The sequence below is a fragment of the Amblyomma maculatum genome, chromosome 1, assembly GCF_055883805.1.
Source record: "Amblyomma maculatum isolate TAMU_Amacu chromosome 1, ASM5588380v1, whole genome shotgun sequence".
NCBI lineage: Eukaryota > Metazoa > Arthropoda > Arachnida > Ixodida > Ixodidae > Amblyomma > Amblyomma maculatum.
The window spans coordinates 438,291,165-438,318,020 of record NC_139344.1 but is presented as its reverse complement, the minus strand read 5'-3'; the positions used below and the strand labels follow the sequence as shown (position 1 = coordinate 438,318,020).

General features: G+C 47.1%; 1 protein-coding gene and 1 pseudogene across 2 annotated transcripts in view; one reads left to right on the top strand and one right to left on the bottom strand.

Annotated features, from left to right (window-relative positions):
• Nucleotides 1-16,833, top strand: part of LOC146209517 (protein GVQW3-like) — a 140,312-nt pseudogene extending 123,479 nt beyond the window's left edge.
• A 3,512-nt stretch (nt 16,834-20,345) lies between these two features.
• LOC146209514 (uncharacterized) overlaps nt 20,346-26,856 on the bottom strand; it is a 425,568-nt gene continuing 419,057 nt past the window's right edge. For both annotated transcript variants that reach the window (XR_014706555.1, XM_084600943.1), the window contains one exon: nt 20,346-21,427. The gene's annotated coding sequence lies outside the window, so the exon portion shown is untranslated. The remainder of the gene's footprint in view (nt 21,428-26,856) is intronic.

The following is a 26,856-nucleotide window of genomic DNA, read 5'->3' as shown; positions in this document are numbered from 1 at the left end:
AAGGACGTGGTCATACTCCCAACACTTATATCCCCGCCCATGGTGCCCGATCTGTAAAATCGAAGATGTTGAAGGCGACATCTGCCAATTGCTGTGAGACTGCCCAGCACTCAAACCAACATGAATCGGCACCCGAGTATAGCTGGCCTTTCAGCAACTAATCGGCCTCATACGTCATTTTGACGCAGGGACCTCATCATAGCTCACTTCTGCACTTCATAAAAGCCAACCTTTTTCCATTCATTTATTCATTCACCATCTCATACCCTACTGATGCCATGAGGCAATTAATATCTATTAAAAAAATAGCTTGCAATACTTCAGTTACTTGACAGTACTTGCTTTCTACACTTTTTAATTTATTTCTTTTCAACCATGAGAAACGTACCTTCAGGAGCCACAGATAAAAAAAAAAGGTGAAAATTATTCCGCGACAAATATTCATGTACTTGACTCACGAGCCAATTTATTTATATAAGTAATTCAGTGCCCAAAGTTGTGAGGTGAAAGCAAACCGAGAGATCTAAATGTTCTCGCGCATAAAGTCAAGTCTCGCTAATGAATACAATAAATTATTAATAATATAAGGAGATAACATGACTAGATCGTTGCTTAGCTAGTATGAAAACACACATCTACTTTATTAGACAAGAAAACCCAATGAATGAATTGTTTAGCAGGCATAGTGTCACTTGAAAGTCTCACGAGATGAAAAAGCAATGATAAACAGAAAAAAGGGAAACGCTTTGTGCGTCTCCACTTTTAAGCACAGCGGTAACATTGTAGTCTGTAACTGGAGTGCCGTCAAAACGGGCAAGCTAACAGTTCCAAAAGTACACTGAAGAAAGCATCGGGATTTATGACAAGGAATTGCATTTGACCTTGGTCGTAAGAACTGAACCAAGGACACTAAAATCTATTTTTCGAGAACTTATGCAGTTGCATGACAAAAATAAGGTCACTAGGCCATGCCGGGAGACCAGACATGCAAATTCGGTAACTGTCTCTGTTTACATGTTCAAGCAGTAATTGTTTCAGTTGTCACAGTTGTGCTTTGCCGGGAGTAATGCGAAACCGTCTCAGGTGCTACTTTATACCAGAACCTGAGGCGTAAGAAAATAGTGAGAATACATGTAAAATTAAATCATCGCACCCAATAAATGCGAGCGAATATATATGTATATATTCCTTAAAGTCCTCACTTATGCGCATTATACGCAAACAAACGATACAGAATGAAAAACGGATGAAAAATTACATGCTGCCAACGTTTCTTGGATGCACACAATATATAGTTCACAGTGAAGTAGTCCAGCTTCAAAATTTCACACACAAACAAAATAATATCAGTCAAAAAAACTGCACTTATTTCTAGGATTCATCATGGACCCTTCAGGGCATCTGAATGCTTTTGCAAAAGCCGAAGAGTGCCGCACGATTTTGTTGCAGTCAGCAGCGAACAGCTTCTTGACGTCTTTCGGGGTGCACGTCATGTGGCAAATAGTTAAGAAAAAAACTTTCTCTTCCGTCAGGTCGGCGCTTATCTGAGGTGTGGTCCAAGCTTCTCTGCTTGCGTCCAGAAAAGCAGAGTAGGCGATCTGCAGCGCTGGTATCTCGGGAAACACACTGTCACTGCCCCTTAATTCGGTGCTGTTGAAGCATTTGACCTTTTCTTGGAAGACAGAATGGGAGTTGGCACTGAGGAAAGATCTAACTAATCGCCCGTCCGGGTGCCACTGGGTTCCCACTTGATCCATCGCCTTGACTAGTTCTAAGGCAAGGTGGAAGCCGAATCCTCCGTAGAACATGGTGTTGTGACGCTGGGGCTACGTCGACCCGGCCTTCACTTGGTAGCGTGCAGAGACTCGGGGTTGAAGAAGGACTGAATCTTCTAAGTTGGTGAAATATGTACAAGCAGGTTTACTGGCACTTTGAGAAAACGTATTTACAAGAATATTTACATGAAAAAGAAGGGTACATCAGCAAAATGACAAGCGTTAAGAGTTCTTAGCGAGAAGCGACTGGATGAGCCGTTTACCCAGGGCCCAGAGCGACATTTCGTGCTCTGCAGCGTCCTTAAAAACCCCCTATGTCCAGCCCCTCTCTGAAGATGCTGACCAACCAAATCCAGGGCACGCCCCTCAGGTATCGGCATCCAATCGAACACTTCACTGCACTGATGGTCTGAAGCACTGACTGGTCCGGCATTCATTCGTTGGGCGTGATCACTTGTTGGCGGGAAAAGCTTGGGAACGGCGAGGAGAGGAGGTACATTTCTATTCTTCAGCAAAGAAACCACAAGCTGGTTCTGACAAGGGGTTTTACTTCTCAGAAACCCGAGTGCACGTGGCGCCGCATAGGGCTCCCAACATGGTCCCTTTTCGACAATTGCAAATCTTTCCTGCATTCCCGGGAAATCACTTAATGGCCGTATGAGTCATGCTCCTTTCTTGTCCTGCACGTCAGCGGACATGTCACTCTGTCGTCTCCTTTGGATAGGAGGCATTCATCACTGGAGGATAGCACTTCTCGACTGGAAGGGTGGACAAAAGAAAGAAAGCACTTCCTGCTATTTCCCGCAGGGGGACGTTTCTTTGTGTTTTTCCAGACGTTCTCTTGACAGGGTCAATTTGGCATTTGCAGGTTGTCCACAAAGCAAAACATGCTTACAAAACAGGATTCCTGGAAACAGGCTCACTTAGAGCCATTGGACCATCACCACATATTCACAAAACTTATCCATGCCCACAGGCGAACAATAGAGCGCGCAATTGCGGATGCTTGGTCGTAACAGCCTCCTCCCCCGCCAGAAGAGTCTCGGAGGGCAGCAGTCCCAGCTGCTGCATGAAGAGACGACTTAATGGTCTGCACGTGAACGCTTGAAGCTCGCTGTTGCTTGTCGCGTTGTCTTGATTGTTGTAGGCCAAATTGCTCGAGCTGTCTGAAACTCAACCACATGTCGAAGCAAGCACTCGGCTCCCGTCTGAAGAGACCAGGTCAAAAGAAAACTGCCATTGTTGTTCGAGAAAAGCCCACTCTCAAGACGTTCAGGACCCACGTATTCCTAGAAAACCAAACGTGCTGCTTTACATAGTCACACATATACAAGCGCACGAAAAAAAAAAAAAAACCTGATTATCAATTTGGATACATGGTGAGGAACATCTCGGACCGCTTAGAAAGAGCGGCTAAGCGCGTCCGCATTCCCATTTAACTTCCCCTTTTTGTATCTTATTTCAAAATTGTACTGCTGTAAAATCAAGCTCCACCTAAGAAGGCGACTGTTCTTCGATGTCGCAGTTTGCAGCCAAGCCAGGGGACAATGGTCCGTCTCTACGGTGAATTTGGCCCCTCCAAGATAGCACTGCAATTTTTGAATGGCCCATACAATGCAAGCGCATTCTTTCTCTGACGCGCAATAAGCCCTCTCTCTAGAACTCAGTTTTCTGCTCAAGTAGAGCACGGGGTGCTCATTACCGTCGTCATCTCTCTGGCAGAGAACAGCACCTAACCCTCGATCACTGGCATCACACTGGACCGTGAATTCTCGGCCATAGTCTGGAGCTCGCAATACCGGACGGCTAATCAGCACAGCCTTCAGGTTTACGAAGGAGGCTTCCTTTTGTTCGTCCCAGACTACATTTGTCGGTTCTGTCTTGCGGAGAGCGTCGGTCAGAGGGCTAGCCAAAGATGAATAGTTAGGGATGTAGTGATTGTAGTATCCCGTCAGACCTAGGAATGCTCGAATTTCCGTCTTCGTGCTCGGCCGCGGGTAGTCTGCTACCGCAGAAATCTTAATCTCGCTGGGTTTCCTGAAACCTTGACCTACATTGTGACCCAAGTAGTCCACGGTCGCCCTTGCCAGGCAACATTTCTCGGCCTTTACGGTTAGTCCAGCTTGACGCAAAAGGCTCAGTACAGCTCTTAGATGTACCATATGGTCCGCCCATGAGTCGGAAAAAACCGCAATGTCGTCTAAATAAGGCACCGCGAATGTTTCACACCCCTTTAAAACCCTATCCATGAGTCGTGAAAAACAAAATGGAGCATTTTTGAGCCCGAAACTCATCATTGTTGGCTGGTAGCTGCCCGTCGGAGTGACGAAAGCCGCGTATCTGCTGGCGCGTTCAGTGAGCGGTACTTGCCAATATCCTCGAGTAAGGTCCAGCGTAGTCACATATGCCGCTCTACTGACCTGTTCTACTCTCTCCTCAATATTCGGAATAGGATACACTTGATCCCTGGTGAGAGAATTTAGCTTTCGGTAGTCTACCACAGGCCTAGGGTCTTTACCTGGAGCTTCTACTAAGATCATAGGCGAAGCATAATCGCTTTCCGAGGGTTTTATTACTCCCAATTCCAGCATGCGAGTTACTTCCCTATCCAGAATTTCTCTTTGCCTTGGAGAAAATCGGTAGCACCTTGATCGCACTGGCACGTCTGAAGTCAGCTCAATATCGTGCTCAGTCAAATCAGTTCTGCCTGGCCTGTCCACGAAGCAGGCCTCAAACTCTGTTATTATCTCGCCCAGATCGGACAGCTGGGATTTCTTTAGTTCTCCTCTCTGCTCCGTCTTTTTGAGAAGCTCCTGAGCGTTGCTTCCTTTTCCGCTGAGGCAAATCAAGTTGTCCCCCATCTCCTCGGGAAGGTTTAACGTTAGATTTACCACGGCTTCCCTCTGCACATAAGGCTTCATAAGATTGCAATGATAAATGCGCACTTCTTTACGCCTACCGGGAATTTTCACTGCGTAGTTAGTGTTAGAAAGTTTTGCAACGACTTCAGCCGGTCCTTCCCACTGTACTTCGAGCTTATTCTGCCTTGAACTTCTCAGCAACATCACCTGGTCCCCGATACCAAACGTCCTTTGACGGGCTGTCTTATCATAGTACACCTTGGAACGAGCCTGGGCTGACTTCATGCTGGCCTCAACGAGTTCCTTAGTGTTATGTAAGCGATTCAAGAGGTTCAGAATGAATTCTACTACTGTTGGGTCTTCTCCGCGCCCCTCCCAGGCTTCGCGCACCATTCGCAAAGGCGAGCGCAGTGACCTTCCGTACACCAACTCGGCTGGGCTAAATCCAGTGGATTCGTGCGGCACTGACCGCAAAGCGAAAAGCGCTGCAGGCAGGCAGGTATCCCATTCGCGCTTGTTTTCATAGCACAGTCCCCTCAGGACTCGTTTGAGAACAGAGTGCCATCTTTCTACGCTGTTGCTCTGCGGATGATGGATCGAGCTATGCACTACCTTAATGCCGCATCGCTCGAGAAATGAGGTGGTGAGGACACTCGTGAAAACGCTACCCTGATCACTTTGGACCTCGGAAGGGAATCCAACTCGTGCAAACACTGACAGCAGCGAATCCACTACACTCTCGGACGTCACCTCGCGCAGCGGAACAGCCTCTGGAAACTTTGTGGCTGGGCATAACATAGTGAGGATATAACGGTACCCTGACTCTGTCACAGGAAGTGGCCCAACTACATCTATTACTAACCGGTGAAACGGCTCGGTAATGATTGGTACTAACACCATCGGCGCTTTCCACTTATCTTGCGCCTTTCCAACCCGCTGGCACGTGTCGCATGACCGTACAAAATTTTCCGTGTCCTTAAAACATCCAGGCCAATAGTATTCTTGCAACAGCCTCTGCTTTGTTTTCTTTATTCCAAGGTGACATGACCACGAGCTGCCATGGGAAAGTCGCAGTAAGTCTCCGCGGTACTTTTGGGGAACAACTAATTGGTCCCGCTCTACTCCGCGCTTATCCTTGAATAAGCGATACAGCACTCCCTTTCTCATCTCGAAAGAAATATTGTTTGCTGTCTTAGTGGCGCGGTGGCGCTCCCTTATCTCCTGTATCTTGGGATCATTGGCTTGCTCTATAGCTAAGTCCTCTCGGGTTCCACTTAAAAGTCTCGTGAGATTACTAGACACTGGCGGCAAGAGGTTACTCTCAAGAACGTCCTCATTCCGCGTCTCATCAAGCTCACTTTCAAGTTGACATATCTGAGATGCCTCGCTCTCAAAGTTTTCTGACCTGCTATCTTCCACATCGACCACTGTTTTAACTGCCGTTTCTTCCGCTGTGGAATTTTCTGGTATGAGCAGTGTAGCTAGTTCTCGCGCCCTTGAACGTGTTAAGGCTTGCACAACTCTGTCTCCGAACAGGATGCCCCTCTTTCGCAGTAGCATGTCCGATTTGTTGGAGAACAAATACGGATAGCACTTAGGAAGCTTTCCTGAAACGGCAGCCTCGGTTGTTAATTCGCCGAAAGGGCCCTCGATGACCACGTTCGCGATCGGCAAGCACACACTCTGTTCCTCAACTACCTGTCGGATCCATGCACACTGTCCTGTATAGTCGGAAGGCGATACATACGCCGGATGGACAACATCCATCGTTGCGGCCGAATCGCGCAGTACCTTGCAAGGCTTCCCGTTGACTACTAGGTCATGCAGGTAGGGTTCTAAAAGCTGCATATTTTCATCGCAGTCCCTGACATACGAGAAAGCAATCTTTTCTTTCCGGCAGTTGACGGCAATGTGACCCTGCTCATTACACCTAAAGCATGTGAGCGGCTTCCTAGCCTCAAGCTTATTCTTTGTGTTCTGCACGTTGGTCACTTCCCCACTTTTCTCACTGCCGTCCTTTCTAGGGAATTTGCCTGAAGAAACCTTCATTTCTTCGTTTCCAACTCTAGCAAAGTGCCTTTCCTGACGGTTTTTCACACTGAACTTGGGATTGCGGGGCCTATCCACTGCTGGGTTGCTGAATTGTCGGCGCGAAGCATACTCCTCAATAAGCTCGGCAGCTTCAGTTGCCGACTTAATTTCGCCTCTGTCCTGTAACCAATTTCTTTCTTTTTCTGGGAGGCAGTTATAAAACTGCTCCAAAAGAATTCGCTCGACTACAGCGTCCCTATCACTGTAGGAATCTGTGCTCTTTAGCCACTCGCCCAAATTTACTCTTAAATTGTACAGGAATTCAGGGTAACTCTCGTCCCTGGACTTAGTAGCGTTCCGAAAACGTTGTCTGAACGCCTCGGCGCTAAGCCTATACTTTCTCAGAAGGCAAGCTTTGACCTTCTCGTAGTTGTCCGCGTCCTCCTTGCTTAGCCGCGCGACAACCTCCGCTGCCTCGCTGGGCAGAACCGTCAATAATCTCTGAGACCAAGTGTCTCGCTGGAAGGACAGTTTTTCGCAGGTTCGCTCAAAGTTAGCCAGATACAGACCGATATCCCCTGATATCACATATGGCTGCATGTACTTTGACATCTTGAAATCTGCCTCCTTGTTGAGACGAGGTACCGCTAGCTGGGGACAATCGCCCGACCTCTTGCTCAACTCTAGTTCTAATTTCCGGAGCTCAATTTCTTGGTCCAGCTTTTTTGCTTCTCTTTCAAGCTTCTCACGTTCGTGCTCCCTTTCCTCTTTTTCCCTCTCAAGTTCACGCTCTCTTTCCTCTTTTTCCCTCTGACGTTCGCGCTCCCTTTCCTCTTTTTCCCTCTGACGTTCGCGCTCCCTTTCCTCTTTCTGCTGTCTGAGCTGTTCCTTTTTTTGCCCGATGAGGTTCCATGCTTCACTGAGCTCCTCATCATCGGTTCCCAGATCAGTGATTGCCTTTATAATCAAGGGTTTTCGTGCCAAACCACTTGTATTAATTCCCAATTCCTCACACAATAGCAACAGTTCCGGTTTCTGCAGCTTTTGTAGGTCCATGATCGCTCCGAGTGTCGGCTACTTCCAAAACAACAGTGCAAACTACCAAACCTAAAGGCGTTTCAACACTTTTTACCAGTTCTTAAAATCTAACCCTGTTCTAGAACCTGGTCCACATCAGAAGAAAAGCCAAGCACTCACCCACACATGCGATCGATGTTCCGAGCTGCCCTCTTGGCCGATTGTTGCTCCTGCTTGTTGCTTGAGATGCCACCTCCGATCACAAGGTGTTGTGGCTTGTAGCTTCAGATCCACCTCCAATCACCAGATGTTGTGCTTGTAGATTCAGATCCCACCGCTGATCACCAGTCGTTGTGCTTGTAGATTCAGATCCCACCGCTGCCACCAGTTGTCGTGACGCTGGGGCTACGTCGACCCGGCCTTCACTTGGTAGCGTGCAGAGACTCGGGGTTGAAGAAGGACTGAATCTTCTAAGTTGGTGAAATATGTACAAGCAGGTTTACTGGCACTTTGAGAAAACGTATTTACAAGAATATTTACATGAAAAAGAAGGGTACATCAGCAAAATGACAAGCGTTAAGAGTTCTTAGCGAGAAGCGACTGGATGAGCCGTTTACCCAGGGCCCAGAGCGACATTTCGTGCTCTGCAGCGTCCTTAAAAACCCCCTATGTCCAGCCCCTCTCTGAAGATGCTGACCAACCAAATCCAGGGCACGCCCCTCAGGTATCGGCATCCAATCGAACACTTCACTGCACTGATGGTCTGAAGCACTGACTGGTCCGGCATTCATTCGTTGGGCGTGATCACTTGTTGGCGGGAAAAGCTTGGGAACGGCGAGGAGAGGAGGTACATTTCTATTCTTCAGCAAAGAAACCACAAGCTGGTTCTGACAAGGGGTTTTACTTCTCAGAAACCCGAGTGCACGTGGCGCCGCATAGGGCTCCCAACATGGTCCCTTTTCGACAATTGCAAATCTTTCCTGCATTCCCGGGAAATCACTTAATGGCCGTATGAGTCATGCTCCTTTCTTGTCCTGCACGTCAGCGGACATGTCACTCTGTCGTCTCCTTTGGATAGGAGGCATTCATCACTGGAGGATAGCACTTCTCGACTGGAAGGGTGGACAAAAGAAAGAAAGCACTTCCTGCTATTTCCCGCAGGGGGACGTTTCTTTGTGTTTTTCCAGACGTTCTCTTGACAGGGTCAATTTGGCATTTGCAGGTTGTCCACAAAGCAAAACATGCTTACAAAACAGGATTCCTGGAAACAGGCTCACTTAGAGCCATTGGACCATCACCACATATTCACAAAACTTATCCATGCCCACAGGCGAACAATAGAGCGCGCAATTGCGGATGCTTGGTCGTAACAATGGCCAGAGTGCCTTTGCTATAGAACAGTGGGCGGCCTACAGCAGCGATGGCGACACCAATGGCGTTGCCTAAATAGTCGTACTCGAAATAAGGCAATGCGTAGTTTTGTGGCATTTCAAGCACTGTGTCGTATTCCACCGTTCTGCGTATTTTTTGTATGCTCTTGCGCGATTTTATAAAGTATGCACCAAATGACTCTTCTTTCTCTGGAAACGCTCGAAATAATTCCTCGAGGTTAGTTTTATTCAGGAATGCGGCGGGAGGCCACATCCGCATACTTGCAGACCGAAGTTTATCGACTGCCAAAGCTACGCTCTCCGAGTCCAGCCAAGTCGAGTCGTTAACTAAGCGTACAGCTGTCGACACAAGGCGGCTGAAGCCGGCGTCGACCAGTTCCTTGTCTGTCTTCGTTAGATGCCTGACGTATTGCGCTGTTATGAGGAGCACCTTGTAGGGCACCTCAATATGGTACCCGCAGAAAGCAGGTCGTAAGCGTCTGGCTGTCCTAAGATCACCGTAACGCGCCACCAGGAGAGCGCTGTCAGACACTGGTCCATAGTGTTGAGCGAATTGCCATCCCAAAAAATCCAGTATTTCATTGTTGGTGTATTTCGCGAACAAGTCGCCCACTGTTACGAGGAAGAGCACATTGGTAGTAGTAAAGACGTCCTGCTGAATAAGCTTCGGGTTTAAGGCGGTAGCGTGCTGCAGCTCGTTCAGCCATCGTGAGGAGTCTATGCCAGTCGTGTACACTTCAAGTTCGCCTAAGGCGAACATGGCCGCTCCGGACGATGCTTGCACCGCCTTTTGTAGTGTCTCTAGAATGTCGCCCTCGATGTGGGCTGCCTTAAGCGCCCTTTCCTTGGTGGCGTTTGTGATGTCGCCAAAAAGAGCTTTGTAAAAGTCCATCCAGTACCTGAAGTAGGCGTCTTCTCCGTCCCTAATCACAGCGAGGTGCTGGAGGCGGTAGCGGTCGATGAGAGGAGCAGGCGTTAGCACGATGTTTCGCCTGCTTCTAAACGCACCCTTCCAAATAGTAAAGACTCGCAGCTCGAACCAGAAGGCAGCCTGCCAATTGTAAGCAAGGCTGAGGATTACTCGAAGAGCGTCGATGTCTTGTTCAGGTGGATTCGGCCACAGTAGGTTGATAGTGTTTAGAAACTGCCGGAAACTTTTCAAGTCGCTGCCGTACGTTGAGGAATTGCTCATACAAGATTCAAACATGGCCAATGGCTTATTGAGGACGGGAAAAGACTTGGATCCTTCCAGGATGTATTTCTTGATGTTGAAGAGCCACGAGTACAGCATGTCGTGCATGGCGGATTTGTCAAAATCCCTTATATCTTTCCTGTCTTTTGGTGGTGCCCAGTTGAAGCAGACGTGGGCACTGAAGTCATGGCAGGGGTCGACCTTTATGTCTCGCGTCTCTTCGAGTAAGCTTTCATGTGAGAGGCAGTCATCGGTGATGCAGAAGCCCTTCTTGTCTTGTAGTGGTGAAATGCGGACAAGGAAGAAGACGGCGACGAGGACAAAGAGCATTGTCGCTAGAGTCACGAACGTCATGAAGAACTCATTCTTCAGGAGGCGTGCTACGCTGAGGTTGTAGGTCTCACGAGGACTGCGCACCTGGCGGTAAAATAAGAATTTAGTTACTGTATTTTCAAGGTTGCGTCATGTAAATAAAAGAGGATTCTTTCGAATCCTGAACATTCGAATGACCAAACACGAATAGGGTAAAATTTACGGCTCAGGTTTAATCGAAAAAGGAACCGTTGACGCTTCGGGTGCGGGCGCTTCTACAGGTTCCTTGAGTAGTCGCAAAGGTAAAAAGTTTTCGTTTTAGTGTATGCAGGCAGCTGGACAGTGCCTTCACGAGAATAATTAAGTGTATATTTTGGATGTGAAGTTGACGTTCTCTGGAATCTGTTCTGCTTCCTCACATGGGTACTAAATGTTGCATTAATTTATAAGAGCTTTATAGGCGAATCCAGGTTCAGGGCTTGCCTCCTGTAGGGGTTCTTACATGTAGTCTCGTTATTGACAGCAGCCTATCTATGCCAAGTGCAGGACAAATGCGCCTGCCAGAGCCCTGTAGTTAATTGTTTCATGTGCTAAATGTGGCCACTTATGCTTGAGAAGCTTCAAACGACTTTTGAGAATACTGGTTGGACAAAATGATGTATACTGATTTTAGGGAATTAAATTTCATCCGTGTATCTCTTGTCGCCAGCTGCAACGCTTGCTGTCGCTTGGAGTACAATCAGGTGTCCTTGAATGCCATTCGTTATCTTGCTCTCAGATTATACAGCTTCTAAAGCCCGGTTCTTGTAACGATAAATAACAGGTGCTATTTGCATCAATTTCTCAAAAGCATTCGGCAATGTTTTTCGCAATCCAAAAATGATTTGTTCTAATTCGATAATTTGCTGAAGTGGGTTCACATTATAGAAAAATATATGGCTCTATTCACGATCGCCATCAATTCATTATATTCAATAACAAACACACTAATGCATTTCCTTGGGACTAAGGCCTCCATTTGGGACTCAGCGTGAACCAGTGTTTTCTATTTTATGCAATATCGTTCAAGACATTCTTGTAAACTATATATTGTATGATGATGACTGATCCGTCATTCTGAACATAAAATTGCTTTTCACCAAACAGTTAGAAATAATGCATTCGAGAAAGTGATCGTTTGGTGGAGAAAGAGATCTTTGCACATGCCTGAAATTTTATGAATTCGTGGAAAGTAGCTTTTGAAGTCTACTACTCTTACAACCAAACAAGCTAAGGAAGATGTCCCAGAAAAGGAACTAGGGCTTTGAAATATGAATATTGTTAACAGGAATGAAGATACAGAATATGGAACAGCTAATGCTAATCGAATTTCTCTTTCCAGGGCCTTTAATCTTTCAATTCCTAGAGTTAATCTACTTGCATTCAAGTCCATCGTGATTTCAGCATTGCATCATGCTGCCATTGAGACTTATATACAAAATATGATTAAAAGTAAACAAACAAGGCGGTTTGCGGTTTGTGGGGTTTAACGTCCCAAAGCAACTCAGGCCATGAGAGACGCTGTAGCGGAGGACTCCGCAAATTTACACCACCTGGGGTTCTTTAACGTGCATTGACATCACACAGGACACGGGCGCCTTGCTTTTCGCCTCCATCGAAAAGCGGCGGCTCAGGCCGGGATTTGATCCCGCGTCCTTGGGAACAGTAGTCGAGCGCCATAACAACTGCGCCACCCCGGATTTTTTCTTTCTTTATTGCCTGACTTCGGCACAATACACAAAACCACTTACAGGGCACAATGAGCATTCATTAATGCAACAATCAGCCAGGTCGGTTGTGGCGTCGTCATGCTAAAATTCTCTTAGGGTCACTAATGGCTCCAATCTTCCGAGCCACTCGGGGCTATACAAACAAGGGGCGTTTCATAAATGTACACCGTCTGCAGAGTACGTGCAAGCAGATTACTAAGCCGCGATGATTTAATTTAATTAGTTAACAACAATCGTATTTCACGTTCTAAAAGTTTTTGTATAAAACACTTAATGGACATTATAACGGGGATTCTTGAATCATTATTTCGTTTTCCACTAGATATATCATTTCCTTGAGTCAACACGGACACCTCTCCATATATGTTTATGCCCTGCCGCTGTGGCGCAGTGATTAAGATGCGCGAATACTTACTGATGTACTCGGGTTCGAAATAGGTAGTTGCGTTTAGATGGAGGCGAAACGAAAAGGCATCAGGATGCTGTGCGATGTCATTGCATGTTAGAGATCCTCAGGTGGTCGAAATTACTCCGTAGAGCTCCATTACGGCTCCGATGCTTTTCTTTCCACATTCACTCCCACCTTCCTCCTATCCCTAACGCCGCGGTTCAGATGCCCCCAGAAACAAGCGTGGCCGACACTGCACGTTTCCCTTCCAGTGAACCAATTTTGCATATTATCAACGATGTTCTGCAACTTTATCGTCCACATGTTGAAAAATGCTGAGGCTTAGCTAAGGTTAAGCCTTGTCAGATGCGAAGCATATTGGGGGCTAGGCTTAGAAATGCACGGTTTTTCCTTGGTTAAACTCGGAAATACACGTTTTTCCTTGGTTAAACTCGGCAATAGCATGACTTGTTCATCTCGAAAATACGGTAGTATAACTGCGTTACCGACACACAACGAACATGACGAACCACGGGCCAACGTTGATCGATTACCACTAAGCGAATATGTACGCGTACCAAAAGCTCTTAGAACATCGACGTGCTGATGGGATCAAGGATTATGAATTTTTCGGCAACAACACGGTCATATGGGAAAGCCTCCCCGTAAACTACCCATGTCTAGCTGGCTTGACATGCAGCAACGGTCGTTTCGCCATCACTAAGCATGGTTGTGAGGTCACGTCATGTATACCCTTCGAGTCATATCACCGCCACGGTGGTCCTTCAATTACACCACCGAAGCTCATAAAGCGGTCCTTAAGAAAACTGTTCAAAACTGAATCACGCAATTTGTTTTGTTACCTAGAAGAGGAAACGACAGGTAGTGCAGACGAGCGCGTGCCTCACTATAAGAATGCCATTATGAGAAGAAAGATGAAACTGCCTGCAAACGATACCGCTACCAATGACATACCCGATACACAGATGCACAATTGGTTCAAACTGAAGATGACCGACGAACGGTGGAGGTGTTACGCAGACAACCCGGCTATTTACAGCTTGGCTGCAATGTACAAGTTACCCCTGGTTCATCTCGATAGTGACTCCGAAACGTACCTCAAGCTTCATCGTATTTTGGACGGAGACAATAATTCAAGCATTTATTACGGCGTAACGCTACCTCACTTCAACGAACGGTATTGCAAGCACCGGGTAGGCATACCATACGACCCGGAAAACATGGAGTTGTTTGCCCCGAACGGCGGGGCAAGCAATATCGGAAGATTTTGTGAAGGGTACTCTCGTAGGGAATTGTTTGTCTCCCTACACGGTTTCGATGGTTGACACTACCCAGTACCTCACCGATTCGACGAATAGTCAAGTCGCTGCCGTCGCTCTTCAGAAGTTTCCCGGGCGCGTTCCGAACTGGTAGAAGTATTGTCAGACTCACTGGCCGCACTAATGGAAGCATTGCTGACGAGTATCTCGCTTTGTTCTTCAGTTGTTGTAGAACGTTGTCGTCGAGCCGCATATTGAGCACGCCGTTTGGCTAGACGTTCTTCACGCTCTTCATCGGTCTCTGTAGCACGCCGCAGCTTTCGCTTCTCATTCCAACGGGCAGCCCTGTCTTCAGGAGGCATCGCAACCCCGTGTGTGCCTAGCAGAAGCAGACGCACCCCCCTTATATACCGCCGCTCCGGCATGGATGGATGGATGGAATATAGGAGCGTCCCCTTTGAAATGGGGTGGTAGCAGTGGCTATCATGCTCATTTTTCTCCCTATATCTTATATATTGATTTAGAATGGTTAACTAAACCATCATTCTATGTATTAAATTTTGTTCCTACATTACTAACATTATGTCACTACTCTGCTTTTAAGCCACCAATCTTCCAGTCGTTTTTTGCCAGTTTCCACCGCCGGTTTATTCACCCGGCCACTGTTATCTCTAAACCTCAGAGCTTCAGGAACAGTGATTGCGCCTGCACCTACTTCCGGATGGATACCATTACATTCGAGTATAATATGGTCAATTGTTTCACTGGAGTTTCCACATACAGCACATGCGTCATCTCCATTGTTAAATTTCTTTTTATAGCTGCGTGTTCTAAGGCACCCTGATCTAGCTTCAAAAACTAGGGCACTGCCTCTTGAGTTATCAAAGAAATCTTCCTTCCTGATCTGCATTTTACACTTTCGGTATAATTCCACACTCTGTTTCTTTTCCGTCGAATTTATCCAATTTTTAGCTTCTGTGTTTTTCACCTGTTACTTAATGCTCTTTATCTCTCCGTCCTTGTTACTAGCATACTTACTAGTTAGTTTCCTAGTTCTTTTCCTCCATTGTGAGTCAACGCTTTTTAGGTTGACTCACAATGTTCACTACAGCGCACCTAACTGTAGAAGTGGGAAGCGCATTGGTAGCGACGCCGCGCTCGACCGCGCGAGCCGGCGGCCCATCTCTCCTCTGCTCTGACGTCACGCATCACATGGTGCTCCTTGGTAGCGACGCCGCGCTCGACGGCGCGAGATGCAGCCCGGTCTCTCCTCTGTCGTGACGTCACGCATCATGTGGTTCTCCTTGGTGGCGACGCCGCGCTCGACGGCGCGAGAGGCAGCCTGGTCTCTCCTCTGTCGTGACGTCACGCATCACGTGGTAGGTCATGGAAGGTCAATGGTGGCGACACCGCCGCGCTCGAGGAGCTGAGGCTTAGCTCTAGTAATATGCTTAGCATAAAACTCTCCCACTTTAACTGAAGGCTCATTTGCGCTGAAACTGCACAGAAAGCTTAAGCGTTGTTGTCCCATTCTTTAAGTATGACCATGGCGCATACTTGGTATGGCCGCGCATGACGGCAAACCAGAACCGTCGGCGACGATACTGAGGAACACAAGACGCAAACGCCAATTTTCCCCCGAAAAGCAGCGGTGGCGCTATTTAGCACCATTACAGAACGAGCCACGATTGCCTCGGCGGTTTTGAACCCCAGCGCTTTATTCTAGCGACGCTGGATGACGCCACAGCTGCCTTTTGCTGGAAACTCTGCGCTGGTGTTTTTCGCTCCTCAGTCTCAGCGCAGACAGTTCTGGTTTCTTATCATGCGCGGCCGAACGAAGTAAGAACCATGGTCACACTTGCCTCGTAAAGACGGGGACAACAACGCACAAGCTTTGCACGCAGTTTCAGTGCAAATTAGCCTCTGGTTAAGGCGGGATAATTTTTCGAAAGGGGTACGAACAAGTTGCAGGACACTGTACAGAAGATATACAGGAAATGTATACATTCCTTCACCCCTACATAAAGAACGGCCAATATTTTTTGCCGATGTCAAAATGGCAAACGTATGTCGCCAAAATATCTTTTAGAAGATATCTTTTAGATCATTTAGAAGAGTATCCGAACTTATTTTTGCGAACACGTGATGCATATAAAACAAGCGCGCTTGCATGAGCTGATGTTGAACCTTCATGCGCATGCGCGAATGTTTTCCCCCCTGCCGATAGCTTCAGTCGCTGGGGTGCAGAATTTGAGAGAAGTAGCGTGCAGTGCTCTCGTCAGTTGTTTATTGCAAGGGAAATGGCGGAGCCACTGGAACAGTGCTACTACATCAAATTTCGTCTGAACCTAAGCGATATCGAAGTAAAATTTATTCAGAAGATTCAGACAGCTTTCGATGTCGCAGCATACAGATTAGGATGTCGTACACCCGGTTTAAAGACGGCAGCACTACGGTGAAGAGCGAGCCACACTCCGGTCGGCCATAAACATGCCGACATGACCAGGTCATTGCCGAAGTGATCACTGTGGTGATGTTGGACCATTGTGTGACTCTCCGAGAAATTGTGGCAGAGATGGGCATCAGCACTTTTCTGCATATTCCAGTATCACCAAAGATTTGGCCATGAAGAGAGTTGCGGAGAAATTCGTACCGAAGCCGCGCACAGTGGAGCAAAGGTAACATCGTGTTCAAGTCTAGCAGCAGATGCTAGATTCCTCAAACAGTGACCTCGACTTCATGAACACGATGAAGACTGAAGAGGGCCTGCGAAGTGCGCATCAACATGAAAGTGATGCTGACTGTTTTCATTACTGACGCGGTGCAGTATACCACGAGTACGCTCCATAGGGTAAAACGATCGCTACAAAGTACTAGAGGGCTGTCCTCCGTCGTCTACGTGGTGCTGTGCGGCGCAAGATCCCGGACTTGTGGCCAACACGAAATTTGCTCATCCATCACGACAATGCTCCCACACATTCCTCGCACTTAGTTTAGACTTTTTTCGCCAGAAACCAAACTCCTGTGTTTCAACAGGCTCCTTACTCGCGTGATATCGCCCCCTGAGACTTCTGGCTGCTTCCCAAAATTAGCAGGCTATAGCGCGATTTCAAACAAAAGAGGACATTATGACTGCAGCAACAGCTGAGCTAAACTCCATTCCGAAAGAGGCCTTCTCGGAATGCTTCCAACAATGGCAGCACCGCTGGGAGAAGTGCGTGGAGCCCCAAGGAGACTTCTTTGAGAGTGATTAAGTCTCCAACGCTCCAGTTAGGTTCGGTTTGGTTTGTGGGGTTTAACGTCCCAAAGGAACTCAGGCCACGAGAGACGCCGTAATGGATGACTGAAAATTTCGACCACCCGGGGTCTTTAACGTGCACTGACATCGCACAGCACACGGGCGCCTTCCTTTACCACATGTTTTATTCGGCCAATGGCCGGACACTTTTCTAGCAGATCTCGTATTCATACTTTGCATTCATTTTGGTATAGAAGACAGATGCATATAATGAAGAGTTGATGCTGATGATGAAAAACATTCTTTTTTATATATGTATATACAGGGAAGGCACGGAAGCAGTCCTTAAGGGGCCCGCCCCTTACTATTACCAGGTGGTCTCCCTCTTATGAGAGCCCTTTGGCATCGGCCGCGGCTCAAGCCCGCTCGATCAAGGGTCGTTGCGCCGTAAGGTCTGAGAATCCGAGCAGGGCCGCCTCTCAGTCCTCTCGGAAAGTGTTGGGTAGGGAGGGGGGGGGGTGTAGATTGGGGGTTTTCCGACATTCTCACATCATGCGGAAAATGTAAATGTCCGAGTCCTTTTCTTCACAGTCCGGGAATTTCCATGTGTTAGCGGGGTCAATGTAGGTTAATACTACCGGTCACAGTATAGTGTTGGTGTAAAGGCGAAGGTGAATGCACTTCTCCGCCTTTGTGATGCCCTTGCAGGGCTTAGGATAGACTGCATGACTGGATTGATAGAATTTTTTTTTGAAAGTGTAGGGATTGGGTTTGGAGTTGGCATCGGTGGGAGACGAGGCTAGTGCGCGGGCGTCGGCCTCTGCCGTTTCGTCTCCCTTGAGGCCAGTGTGATCCGGAGTCCAGATAATGTTCCCATGCGCGGGTGCACCGAAATAATCGCTGTTTTGTTATATTTTGCTGGCGAAGTACGATATGTACCCTTGCACGATATTGCTGCAGGCACCCCTCGAGTCGGTCAAGACGACCCGGGAGTGCCGATTTTGCGGCGGCTAGCGCGATGTAACCTCTTCCGCGTGTGTTATGTTGTGTGCACGAAAAGTGAGTCCATTTATTATAGTATAATGATGAACGACTGTGGCCGTGTACCAACCCCAATGGTGCGGCCTGAGGCATCCACGTAGGAGACTCCATGTTTTTGCCTTTTTGCTTGTAGTGGCAAGCCAAGGCTTCCGCCGGCGCGAGACGTCTGCAACTATGGCCCTCTAGTGTCATGTTGGCCTGAAGAGGTCGTACGGGGAAAGCATATCTCCACTATGTAGAGATATGGACGTGCTCTTCCGAATGTATTGAGTGGTGGATGTTTAGCCGGGACGGCGACCCGGCAGAGTATTAGATATTCTCTTGTATTGGTTCATCAATGTGTCTGTCGCAGTTCATTAAAGGTGTTCTCCATCCCTAAGTCAAGTAGGCGCTCGTTGGAAGTGTTGCCCGGGAGGTAAATGGCATGCTTGTATATTCTACGGAGAATTACTTTTAATGCATTCTCGACAAATTCGATCCGGCGAAGGTATGGAGCCGAGTATAAGACTCCACTGGTTACAAATGCATGTGCTAGCCGCAAGGCGTCTTTATATCGTAACCCCCCGCGCTTCTTCGAAACCCGGTGCATGCGGCCCACTTGGTCCCCCCTCTTACGCAATTTGGCCACTGTTGTTTCAGCTCTACGATCATTGTGAATAACGAGGCCCAGTGCTCGGATCTCGTCGTGTTCCGGTATGGGTACACTGTAAGGGTGAGGTCAATTTTGGTGGTGCGCGTTGATGAAGGTCATATGTGCACAAACACCGACTTGGACGGGGAGCATTTCAGGCCAAAACGACGGGCGTAGTTGTCTACAATGACCGCCGCTTGCTGTAGGTTGGCCTCCATTTCTCCTACCAAGTCGTGTTTAACCAAGATGGTGATGTAGCCACACAGCTCGTGCTGGACACTGTCGGCCATCGCCAGCTGAGCGGGAAGTTTCATCACAGCTATATTAAATAGGAGTGGCGAGACGGCCGCTCCTTGCGGGGTCCCTCGCGTGCCTAGTTCGTATGGGCCGTGGTCGGGGTCCTGAATCCGGATGTATGATTGTCGGTCAGTGAGAAATTGCGTATTATTGTTAAAGGTGTTTTGGCCGCAATCTGTTTGGGAAATATGCGTTAGAGTAATTTCGTTGGTGACTTTGTCGAAGGCCCCTTTCAAATCTCAAGCGAGTAGTACCTTTCACTGAGGGGATATTCGATCGACTTAAGAATTTCCGGTGTAGGTGAAGCAGATCATCCTGTGCGGACTTGTGTGGGCTGAACCCGAACGTCGTGGCTTCAAAAACATATTTGCTTTCTAGAAACTCAGACAGCCTGTCATGCCATCGTCTCTATTAATCTTCCCACATAAGAAGTAAGGCAGATAGGTTGGTTTGGTTTTGTGGGATTCAACGTCCTAATGGAATTCAGGCTATGATGAGAGGTATCGTAAGGCAGGGTGTAGGAAATTTCGACCACCTCGGATTGATTAACGTGCACTGATATTGCACTGGGCATGGGCGTCTTGCTTTTCGCATGTACTGAAAATCGGTCGCCGCAGCATGGATTCGATTCCGCATCTCCGGACACTGCAGTCGAGGAACCTAACCACTGTACCACCACGGCGGTGCCATAATGAAGAGAGGTTCCAGGACGACCATTCTTCGAAGGTAAATGAGGCAAAAAGCGTTTGACATGCGCCTGACGAGGCGCCGCCGCCGGGTGACAAATATTGCTCTCTCAGTGCTTACAAAACCACTGAAGAAATTAGTGCGCAATATATATCTTCTTTTCTGTAGTTTTCAATAACCCTGCCATGTAATAGAGTCCTCACATACAGCTCAAATCGTGTTATCGACGGATTCTAGCAGGATCATTTCAGACTTGTGCAGGTTACATACTGACTTAAAAGGCTGCTGCATAAGCTTTACATGGTAATAGGATTCTCAATGTCGTAGGTGGTAAGTTGAAGGTATTCATTCAATGTAAGTCAGTGGTAGTCAGCAGACAAACTTAGAGCAACCTTGATAGCCAACAGACATTTGTGTTATTGAAATAATGGAAATGATCAAGCGCTATTTACAATTTGTTGTATTAACGGAACAATACCGATATGTTAGTGTGCGAATGACCACAGCTTACATTAACGGTGGTATACAGCGGTATTTAAAGAAAATCCCAGCTCAGGAAAGTATTGGAGATGGCGGTGAAACGATCTTGCGACGATCAAATCTATTTCAAGATCATTTTATTTCGACGTTGCCTACTTGGAAGCAGACGTGAATCCTTTTCTACCACACCTCGTGTATGATACATCGAAAAGAAATATCAAACAAACAACTCACGATGTCCTTCATGTCCAAGTTTTGCAAGCGAAGCATAGTAGGGCTCAGCTTGGCGTTCTTCCTTGGTTTCCCCTCGGCTCCCTTGGTCCGAGTACCTGGCTGGTGTGCAGGCGAAGTTTTCTGAAATGGCACGGCAACCTTCATATCGTCTGGAGGGGCCACCGTGCTCTGCGGGCAAATCAACAGGTTGTCCTTGACCAAGTTGTCTACGGTAGACGTCACTCCAGGAGCGCGAGGAGGCTCGGTGGAAGTCGCCGCGTCCACCACGTTTTCCTCCTTTGCCACGTCACTCGAGGGAGCACCACATGCACCGGAGGCCAATGCGGCACCTTCCTGCCGCGTGGGCCTGTGCGTAGAATCTTTGTCCCAAGCTTGTTGCGGTGGCACAATATCAGGGTTGTGGGGAAGAGACAATGCTTGGCCCTTCTCAGCGTCGCTTGGCTTTGCGAGCATCGAAACAGGCCCGCCTGATGGCTCATCTTTTTCAGCCTTAATGGACACGCCCTTTGAGCAACGGTTCGAGGAGCTGCCGGCTAACGAGCGCCGGCGGCGAATGTCGGCAGGTCCCGCTGACATTCTGCGCGGCCTCCTAATCGCAGATCCACTTTTGGAGCCCTCCTCGGCAGGCTGTGATTGGTGAGATTCATCCTTAGGCGTTACCGTGACAGGTGCACTGCGTTTCTTCCTCAAGGACAGCTTGGACACTTCTCTCTCGGACTTTGAAGAGCGTTGGGGCTTGCCTGCAGGGCCCTCGGGTTCGGAAGACATAGCTTAACGAGGGTGTAGTAAGTTCCAGGCTGAACCTGCGAGTCACAAAAGGGTAAAAAACTGCGTAAGCCAGCAATGTTCTTCCAGATTGCTCTACATCAAGACTAACCCGTTTTTTTATGAAGACAGGGATTTACGTGAGAAGTTAATAGAGCAGAGACACGGAGTCAACAGCTGGTCTACCGCAAGTCCGAGCTGAAAGAAGAAGCGCGCGAGAGTCACCAACTTCGTCTCATGCGCCACCTAAACCATCAGGTGGGATTATTTCCGTCTTGCAGAAAAATTCATGCTCCAACAAAGACATGTTCCGGAGTTCAAGTACGACCTTCAGCCGTTGAAATACGGCTTTATGCAAACTACTTGCACTACGTCAGACGAGCGCTGAAGACTAGAACTTGGTACAGCTTCGTCTAGAACAACCTCGTAAGTAACATCATATATGCGAGGCAACACTGTGTAAGGTCTAAAGTAGCGGTTAAGTTTTTCTGCTGTGCCTGGGCGGAAGACAGGGGTCCACATCCAGGCTTTGTCATCCGGCTGGAGCATTACATTGCGGTGCCAGTCGTTATATTCGTGTGCATCTATTGCTTACTTTGTGTCGTAATGTTAGCATCCAAGCAGCACAAGAGCATGGGCCCATATTGTCCGTGAGATGAAAAAAATCAGCCCCATATAGGCCCTGCGCTGCCATCCTACTGTTGGTATTGGTTGCGCCATTCTATAACGCGTCTAACACTGGCCCTGAAGATTCCATAGGCAATCATTATTGGTTATGACTATTTATAATGATAACAACATTGGCCCGTCATAAACGGTACTTTCACAATATCGGTGGTGCCATTTTATGAGGATGGATAAGATGGGTCCTGATACCTGGTGTATCGCCGGTTTTGGCGTTGCCATTTGATAAGGATGGCATAACGGACAGCGTTAGCCCTCACTCCATCGACGTTGGGCAATCTATGACATAATTCGGACATTGTCAGCTCTGTTACAATTGACCGCCAATGTCAGATCTACATTAGCATACCTTACTTATCACCGGTATTGGCGTTGCCATTAATAAGGATGGCTATATCGAACGTTAGCCGTTACTCCACTGACGCTGGTCAATATATGCATTTGCTGGACAATACTGCCAGTTCTGTTACCACGTCCCGACAAAGTCAGATGCATTGGCATACACTTTTGCAACATTGTCTCGTCTATTGCGGCTAGTGGTCAATATTAGATACAAATTAGCATGTGGGTGGATGTATTTTGTGGGAAACCACATTAGTGCTTTGGTGGTTGGCAGGCTGATTTATTTATTTGGATTCGTTAACTGTGCTGCTATTATCGATGCTTTAAGTTACCTTTGTAATTTTTAATGCTTCAGAAATCTTATGTCTGATTATGTATAGTTATGCAGTGGTGGGTTACGTCGTGTGTGCGTTAACCTTACCTAGCTATTGTTGATGTTGCTTGGGATACACCGTGTTCGTTTGCACTAGATCTTCATTGGTTTAAGCTAGCATTTAATCGATCCACGTGTATACTGGGACAAATTTGTATGAGTCCGACGATCGGTCGATGGCGTCAAATTTCAAGCTTGCCGCCGGTCGCCGGTCCACCTTCAGTAATAACTAGCTCAGCGCCGACCGGGAGATTAGAAATAATCAAAGCGACCTATTATATATCATGCATAGGCAATGGTTGCTATTTTTTGTATTCTATTTGGCGATAGTCTAGGTTTTTCCGTGGCTACTCCCGGGGCGATTCCTGCTGCTCTAGTTGAAGAGAATTCTAAAAGTTTTAGCGAATTTGTTTACCACCAAGTGTATCAGTTTTAACAACAGTAGCTTCAAACAAACGATTACCACAGGACGCGCATGCAGTGCGATGCATTTAATCAGCGATAAGCGTCGGCCTATTAATACTCGTACGTGACTGAAATCGACTATGGCGAGCGCGCTTCCATCGAAATACACTTTAAAAATAATCTTGGCCGTCTTAGCTATACGAATACGAAGTGTCGCAGCACATACTTTCGCTTAAACGATTTAGCATTGAGGATCTAACTTAAAGCCGGTATATTGAGGAGTAAATTATACGTAGGTCCGTACATCGACGTACCCACATATGGCAAATCGTATCGACGCTTCCGGCTTCATTGTTCACTCTAAGAAGCGTTAAGAGGCAAAAAAATCAAAACTGGGTGAAAGCACTTAACGTACAATCACAATAGACCTTATGCAAAATTGCTGTCATCTATCAGACCTTTAGCGAACCGCGCTACGCGAGGCCATGTTCAAGGATTGAGTGCGTCGGCTACGCTCACGGCTGCTGCCGTCGCGATAGCTGCGTCTGCTTTGTGCTGTGATTTCAGCGTATTTGTTGGCATTCAAAGCAAAAAAAAAAAAACGGAATAATAGACGATTGACTTGTACACGCTGCCTACATTCCAATTTTAATTTGTGAAGCGATATTGCACTACCAAAACTTCTTGCGAACGGTGGTAACAGCGCAGCTACAAATGATAAAATCGTCGTTGTTGCTCCGGGGCATTTCTCGATACGCTACTGAAATACGCGGTCATGAAAATGCAAAACATATTGATATTGCTCCCGGGTGTAAAACATGTCTGCGATGTCATTACGCGTGCACGAAAGAGCTTAATGTTGTTTCTTGATTATTTTTTTAATATAGTACTGATGCCTAATAAACAAAGTTCTCTGATGGACCTTCACAGTTCCCAGTGAGGCGCGCGCAGTTCTGTTCCCATCCTCTTTCTGAACGTTTAGCAGCTGATATATTTCGTTAGCGTGTTATCAACCATATAGCAGATCCCATATTCTATATGTTACCGGCTAAAAACCACAACCACGTGAATCTGCCGGCGAAATGCGACAGGTCAACGATGTGATTCCGTGCGCGGTGATCCTCCTGATATGTAACTCCTGTTGCCGTCATATCGTGGTTCTATTTCGTGAAAATCAATATATAACAGATACTGCTGCCGGCGAAGTCATACAGCAGAGGTGTGCCCTATATCCATTCGCAATGTCAAGCTACTTCGTGGACACGTATTCGAGCAGTGCTTTGTGATATGCGCGGTTTTGGCAGCAAAGTCTTTCTCCTCTTCAATACCACATTTTTTCTTTTTCTTTCCGTAATTCTTGACGGAATTTGAAATATTTCAATTCTTTTTTGTTGTCCATGTCAGGGATTAGCTTAGTAGTGAGACAGCGGGGGAAGGGGGGGGAGGGGGGCTAACGAGGACAAATGGCTTTCTCTGCTTGTGAAGATATTGAATAAAAAACTGATCGCACTGCGTTCTCATGGAATTTTTGGAAAGTCGAAATTTATGGGGCGTCCAGCCAGTTTACCCCTGAAAGAACACAAATGTTTTCAGTGTGCAACTGTGATGCATGGGGTTTTGTTTTGTGTCGTATTGCAAAGCAACAAACGTTATTTCCCAGTGGAAATTCAGCGAAGTAGTAGAATGTACCAAGCAATGAGCACACAGAAAATGTGATGCATACATGTATAGGGCTGGGTACTTTTAGACACAATAAATTTGGAAGACATGTGTGCGCTCATTCTTGCTTCTACTGCGATAGCTTTAGTAGCAAACCTCACTGCTAAGCGCAGTAAGGCTCGCTACAAACGATATTGCTCTGCAGGTAGTGTCAAATGGTTGACAGTTTCAATCCCTACCTCATTACACTGTTTTCATGGCGCACCATGAAGGTAAAGCGAAGAAACTGTATTACTCAGTGATAAGGTTGGGAGAAAAGAAAACTGGCGTGGTCAAGACTAAAGCGTAACTCCTTTTCGATGCACGCAACTCGCAGAAAAAAAATCTCGCACTAATAGAAAAAAGTTAACAGCGCGGTGATCGCCATCACTATAGCAACAACAATCATGCGAACGCGTGGTAGACGAGAGCAGCTAAACGGTAGGGGCAGTTGCTGCCACGTATATACTCTGAGTCATTTCTTTTGAAAGTCGTGTTCTGGAGACGCATCTCAGCAACTGAAGCCTGGACGTAGTCGACTGTGTTCAATTCATCGATGAATCGAATGCGTGAAGACATTAGAATATTCGCGCTGGAATTTAAGAGAGCGGTCTGGCGCCTTAGAAGTGCCGAAACCTGTTCTATCTGGATACTTGGACGTATACATATGGGCGAAATCTGTTGACAGCTTGTATGCATAAAACCTTAAAAGCTGAGAAGAATTAGTGCAACAAGGAAAGGAAATCAGGAACAACACTCTTGGACATCTTTTATGCAAAAAAACGATGCGCAGTCCGTCTACAGGCAAACGTAACATACCGTGGGCGATATATTTCGTCTGCCTTTGCACCGAGTACTGATTTGCAATCTTCCAATGCAAGCTAAATAACATATTTTGCAATTCAGGCGCGCAGTTGATCGAAAGTGCGCCTAGCGCGACAACCACGCGGGTGAAAATTAACACAAGCCTCAAGAAAAAAAAAAAAGCTCAAGGGATGTAACTTGCTGCTTCTTTTCTTCTATACTCTTATTCTAATTTTGAGAAAAACAAGGGGCACATCAGTATGTCGATATTATAGGCAACAACGAGCGTTAACGCAGCCGGCTGCGTGACCCCCTATGCCGCTTGCCGCTCTTCAATGCGGCAACCCTTGAACATGACGGAAACGCGCGCGGCGGCCGATAGATGGCAGCAATTTTTCATAAGGTCTATATGAATAATAATATGATGATGGCGGATGAGTTAGTAGCAGCAGAAGGACAGGGGTGATACAGGAGTCGCGGTTACGTGCTGCAAATATTAATACCCGAATTTGAAACCTAGGAGTAAAATTCAAACGTGCCTACCCCTCAGTGCGTAACCGCTTTGGACAGCTAATGCTCCGGCATCGAACGCTGGTCGGTGGTGATTTGGTTTAGTTTATGGGGTTTTACTTTCCACAACAACTAGGGATATGAGAGAAGCCGTAGTAGATGACTCCAAAATTTCGACCATCTGGGGTTATTTAACATGCACTGACATTGCACAGCACACGGGTCGCTATAGCTTTTCGCCTGCATCGAAATGCGGCCGCCGAAGCCGGGGTTTGATTCCACATCTATGGGTACAGTAATTGAGTACCATAACCACTGCGCCACCCCGGCGAGGTGATCGATGGTGTGCTCAAATTTAGATATTAATACAGATATGTTATTAAGCGAACCTCGTAACCCAATGGATGGTGTTAGAGAGACCGGAGTGACGTTTAACGATTAGGTAGGTTCATACGCGTAAAATTGCAATGCTTTCTCTACTATGGGGGCTTCGCACTATCGATCTTTGCAGGTCCAAAAATGTCAAAATTCGGGTTCGCAGGTGGTTTCGTATCTGGCAGATCCCTGGTCGTAGACACATGCGGGTTGTACTGAGCTGTTCGTCTCGACGAGAACTATGCAAAAATAATTGCGATAAATACCAGCTTACGT